Here is a 6,415-nt window from a genome sequence, read left to right on the forward strand (position 1 = left end):
TAATAAGTTATTATGGGATGGTTGTATATTGCTTACCATATTCATTGTGTAAAGAAAAATCAAGTTGGCTTATTTTGCAGCAGCAAGGACTGAACACTTTAGAAAAGTCTTCCAGGCTCAGAGGGGAGGTATTCTGCAATGGGACCTGCAGGAGGACCTTCGTCACTGAGATCTCTTAAAAGCAGATAAGCAAGAAGGGTGGTCCTTTCTTCTTCTGCCTGGAAAGGCAGATTAAACCTTTGCCTGAGGTCCTTTCCAGACATATGGTGTCTGCAGAAGGCAGAAGCCAAAGCAGCCAGACTCAATGGCTAATCAACCCCAGAGGCCATTCACTTCTTTAACCTTGTTTGCTCTCTCACTAGGGATCCTGTGTGACACTTGGAGCTGCAGGATGACAAACAACATAGTGCTTGAGCAATCCCCTGCTGGCGCTGCTCACACCTCCCGCAGCCTGCCCTTCTCTCCCCAGCTTTCCCCTCTTCTGCTCCAGACTTCAGACCTGATCCCTTAGTTTGCCTATCATCCCTATGAGGACTTGATGGTGCTTTCTGGTGAGACAGTGGAGCTTCTCAACCAGCAGAATAAGGGGACATAATTCTGAAATGCTGGACTCCAAACCTATTTTCCTGCAGCAAATTCTGTTCTTTTATAATTGGTGCAGAACTGACATTTTGCAGCAAAATTTAGATGACCTGAACAGTGTGACCAGCCAGTGTACTCTTAGATAGAACAACAAAGCCAACAAAAGCCAATGCTGAGAATTTGTCTTTTGATGATATTTTGATGAACACTTTGAAGGAACAGGAATGGGACACTAAATCCCGCTTCTTTGCTTAGAGATCTATTATTCCTAGTCCATACACTGATATGACGTAACTGTGTAAGTACTACAGATAGCTATTAAATCTACCATACTGTTTACTTGAATGAGGAATAAGAACCTGAATTGTTTTTGGAGATATTCTGGTAGAAAAGAGAAAGCCATTAGAGAGCATAAGTAGAGTTCTCAAGAAGGGGTCAAAAGCAGGAAGGCAGCAGGCTGTGGGAGGGCATACCAAGTACTAGCTCCTGTTCATGGGCAAGGATGTGGCAGACATGCAAAACAAACAGATCCAGACCTTCCTTCCCTTTAAAATGACACATCAGGGCCATACTCAGAAATGAGGATATTTGGAAACTGGTTACTGGCTTCCCCTTATCCCCTCCTGAAGTATCTACTTTCCTCTTGATCTCTAAATGGTTTACAGATGCTTGGTAAAATGTTTAACAATATTTTCCCCTTTAACTCAAAGAAACTCAAGTCGTTTGGGAGGGAAGTTGTTACTCCTTCTCAAAGAAACCTACCTTGCACAGAATGAAATGCTTCTTAAAGGAGAAATGCCCATCAGTTTTAAGTGGAAGTTGTCACTGCACAGGAATATGTCAGTGAAATTGATAAAGCACAAGAGGATCTCTGAAAGTCCAGCAGACGTGCAAGCCAGTATGGATGACTCAGGGTCTCGGGTGATGAACTGTACAAACAAAGCAGCAAGTTCCTCTGCTATTTCATTCGCAACAAGAATTTCAGTTTTGAAATACTGGCAAAGTGCTCTGCATTTGTTTAGACCGCATCACCATAACAGCACAGTGCTGCTCAGCATATTGCTCGTATTTGCAAGAAATAGTGGTGAAGGGGAAATGAAGCTCAAAGGAAAAACATGGCTAGATGTCAGAAGGGAGATCACAGTAGATACAGATCTGAACCTATGTTTTCCAGCATCAGTCCCATGCATGTGATCATTCTTGTCCAAGCCACTCGGCCTATGCTCAGCTATCTCTGAACCAATGAAAACCTTAGCTGTGTAGGTATGGGGTTGGTTTTGAAACGTGTCTGCTACTGCCCTGGGGGAGTATCACACACAACCACAGTACATTTATAGGTGTCAAAAGAAGCAGTCCCTAGAACTTCCTGAGGAGTCTGGTCTCATTCCTGCGACGTTTGCATTCAAGAGTGTCATGTTTTTCTGGCAAACAGCTCATTTGGAATTAAACTATTTTCAGCGCTGAATACAAAAGATGTAAATTTGGGGGCCTGCAGCCAAAGCCACCATCCCTATAGAACAGACAGAGCACAGACTGTTCTCTACAGCACTGCATGTTCCCACTATGTTTTTTGCGACAGAGTGGAGGGCAAGCTCTGCAGCAGCCCCGTCCCAGTTAGACATCTCCCCTGTGGACTATGAGACATGGCAGTAGAATAGAAGGAATTTTTAGGCCTTCAAATCAGGACCCTTGGAGGACCCCTCCCATTCACCACTGTGAATGAGAGCAAATTAGAATGCAGCCACTGCCTACCCCAGTTTCCTGGCATTTAGCAGACACTTGTGGTGGCTAATTATCACCAGTCTTGTACTACCCAGGGCTCCCTAATCTTCTGACAAACTTCTTAATGGAAGAATACAGTGTCTGGGTAGGACTCCACTACCAACACAGTTAAGGCATCTGGCTTTGAAGATGTAGTACCCATAGACTGTTTCTGCACTGATGAGGGAACCAGACCTTCAGTTTTTCCCCACAGTTTCCAGATTCAACAATCACGAGCAAACAACAGAAGCCAGCAGAGTTTAACTGTATTTTTTTCCAAAGCAGTGAGATGCTCAGCTGCAGAGCACCGTGGATGTAACTCAGCCACATTACAAGACGTCTCTAGCAAGAAGGCACTGGAGCAGGAGGTAATTGAGGGCTGGCTCCCAGAGGGAATTTTCCCTTAAAAGGACAACTACATTGTCATGATGAAACCAGCTTGCTTCCACTGCCTGCAGAGCTTTTTGCAAACACGCCTGCCAGAGCTGGGGGCGGTGGCAATTATTCCAGAAGGCAGCTGGAGCAGCAGGGCAGTGGCTACTGCTCCAAATATTGTGGAATCTCTGGCTGGCTCAGCCATCCTCTCCCATGAAGGGCAACCCCAAAGGGTCACTTCAGCTCTATGTAACAAGAGGCCAACTCCTACCATCTGCTGAGGGAAAAGGGATATTTCAGCTAGGATTGCAACCAAAGCAACCAGCCTCACAAGAAGTGCTTGCACTCCAAATCAGTAATATTTTCAGGGGCAGGCAGGATGCCAGCTGAAAGCATACCACAGCTACACTGGAATTTTTCCGATGAAATATTATTTTCCCCCACCTGAAAATAATGGAAACCCCAGCTTTAAATCTGAAAGTCCATGGAACAATTCTGATCAAAGCTCTTTGGATGGGATCGTGGCAAATTAGGAGAGCAGAACTCTGGTGTGGCCCCTCACACAGCAGCAGGCTGCTGATACAGGAGAGCCAGGCCTGGGACCAAGAAGCCCCTTCAGTGACAGGTCAAGATCAGTGCCCCAAACCTCAGTGTCCTACAAAGGAAAGAAACTGCCATAACTCCAACACAGCCACTGCTCCAGGCCTGAGCTCCCTCCTTGCTCTCTGCAAAGCCCACCCACCTGGATTCTGCTCTGCGTTCTCCTGTGCAGTGCAGGAAGGGCTGTGCTGTGGTTTTTAGATGGAATTAGGCTGGAATGGGAAAGACTGGTTTAGGCTGAGCTATAGAAGCAGTCACGGGTTCCTACCTCACAACTAAAGCCTCCCTGTGCAGATCTTGGGTGAGATTTTCAAATGTGATTAATGCTCATGCAGTCTCTCTAACATGGAATAAACCCACCCTTTATGCAATGAAAGAACGGACCAGGAATCAGAGTTTCCCTGAGTTCTGATCAGCAGACAAAATACATGCAAGTGAGCAACAAGCAAGTCACACGTGTGCAAACGTACTGTCATATCACAGGAGGGAGTCAAGGTATGGGACAGAAGCCCAAAGTGGTGACAAGACAAATGTGGTCCCAAGCAAACCACTGCCACTGGAAATGCTGAGCACCGTACAAGGCAGAGCAGCAGCAGCTCACCACAGGCCACAGGAGTCAGCTCAGGGGTAATTCTTCAGCCATTCTGAGATCTGTCTGGTGTTTACTCCACTTGGCAGCAGCTCATTGCTACTGCTGTCAAATGTCAGCTTGAAATAGTCCCATTTCAGGAACTCTGCGAGCAGCCATGGAGGACGAGCACTCTTCTTGTTAGCTTTGGGGTAGAAAACTTCACTTCCTAATTAGTTCTTCTCTGCAAAGAGAAGTTTCAACAGAATAAATGTACTGGTGCTGATAAACAGAAACTCATCCAGAGATACACAGCAGAAAGCTGGAGAATTACAGGTGTCTGCAGGCACAGACCCGTTGCCATTTGGCTTTCCCTTTCTATGAGTAATAGCATGAAGATTAAACGAGCTGTACAGCTGAGTCACTGCAAGTGAATGTAAAGTTCATCTCCAGACTGGAAGGAGCTGGGCAGGTGGAGGAAGAGCCCTGTATATTCTTATGTCCTCCATAAACACAGCGTGGCGAGTCCACAGAACAGCTCAATTACTGCTCCAAGGTCTGAGATGTACAAGCCTGTCCCAAAGGAAGATTCGCTGGTGGAAACATATGATAAACATATGACAACATCTGCCTTCTGTTTCCTGTACTCTGTACAGATTACTGCTCTCCACAGATAACCCTGTCCCTTCTCTAAGAGAAAGCTGGGGTTTGGGCTTTTTTAAAGGTCTGCTGAGATCAGCTACAATGTGAGCCAGCTCATTCCGTATCTGTTCTCATATCACGTGCACCCACTAGACACTCAAGCAATGTGATCTCACATCAGGGTTATTTGTTCTCTCAATCCTCCTTCTACGAGCGCTCTGCACTGAAACCAGAGACAGGACATTCAGAGTGCACTGCAATCAGGAGTACTCTGTCCATGAACAGAGCAGAGCTAACGCCCAGCTGAGCTCCCCCACCTCTTCTCCACTGATGTCATTATTTTCCATGTTGTTTGTTGCGCCTGGTAGCAAGGATGCCTGTGGAACACAGCAGTCTGTGTCAGAGCTTTCTGCACTGATCATCAGCAATTCTAGCAGCAGACTTTAAAGGGAAGCCTGGTGGGCTGCAATAAAATTAAAGCAATCGGGTTGCGATTTGACCTCCACAGATCTCCTGGTAAAGTACACAACTCCAGCTGCTGTCCCAGCCCCCTCTCACTGCCTTTCATTCCAAGACCATGAAATTACTCATTAGTTTTGGAACAAACTTCCAGTGCACTTGCATGTGGTTGGGGACAGAGACAGATGTTGCGGGTTCTGGAAGAAGATTGTTGAGAGACAGAAATGAAACACTTCCAAAGTTGCACTGTTGCCTCCCAGCAGTGTGCTCACTGGCTTCTGCTGCACTCCTTGGCTTAACATGGAGTTAGAAACAAAGGCAATGATAGCTTCACAGCTCTACTGACTCTTCACTTCTACTTTGATTTTATTATATGCTCAAACATAAGACTTTCTGTTTTGCTTAAAATTTCACATTGAGCTTTAGCGGATGACATTAGAGAAGCTCAGGGCTGTGCCACTGGCAGTAGGTTCCAGCAATTGAGGTTTATGGTTACAAAGCCCTGCGTTTCAACTGCAATTTTTTTCTGCTAAAAGCAAGGCCTTTAAGAGCCAGACAGAGGCTCAGGAATCAGAGGATCCTCTCTCTTTTTACACATGCAGAAAGTGAGAATAAAAGCATGGCCTGCAGGCATATCAGAGAGGGGATTATGATGCAGCATCCAATTATGGTTCAGTTTACAGGACGTAGCCATCCCCACCTCCCATAACCAAGGGCTCACTATATTTAAACCAGGTAGAGACAGGACAGCAGCTCCATCACACAGCTTCTGTGCTTGTGTTCAGAAAATAGTATTTTCGGCCCTTCTGATCCTTCCCTGCTGTTCTTGCTTTCCTTCACATACTAAACATTTTGAGAGAAAGTCAGTCTTACATTCCTGGTCTTGAAAGATCAGGCTGACCTCTGCCCGCAAGGAGTGCAGTTAAAGCAAGGACAGGACTGCTGTGACCTGTGTGAGACACCAGTGATCTCCCAGCCTTCTCCCAGGTTGGCCCTGCCTTCCCACCAGGTGCTCAATCACTGGTTCAGGCCGTGACTTAGCATTCCCACTACAAGAAGAATAAACTGAGTTGGAAGACACAGTGAAATCATGGCAGTAAACTGTGTGAAAGGCAGAGATCAACAGGAGTGCCCTGGACATCAGGAACAACCCTGCTGACTGTGTTAATTGAGTGTAAGCTTCACTTTCAAAGCTACACAGAAGCTTAAGCCCATTTATCTTTTCAAGGGATTTAAAGGCCTATGAGCTTTGGAAAGTGGCACTGACAGGACAGGAAAGTTCAAATCACCAATTGCAAGTTCCAGTAGCAGTTAACATGGATTGAACTATCTGTGTCAAGCCCATACGGCATCTTGCCAGGCAAGACTTGCTTAACTGCTCCCTCTGACATTTCCTGGCATCTTTGAGACTTTTACTTAAAAACAAAC

Source organism: Coturnix japonica, chromosome 10 (genome assembly GCF_001577835.2).
Source record: "Coturnix japonica isolate 7356 chromosome 10, Coturnix japonica 2.1, whole genome shotgun sequence".
NCBI classification, from domain to species: domain Eukaryota; kingdom Metazoa; phylum Chordata; class Aves; order Galliformes; family Phasianidae; genus Coturnix; species Coturnix japonica.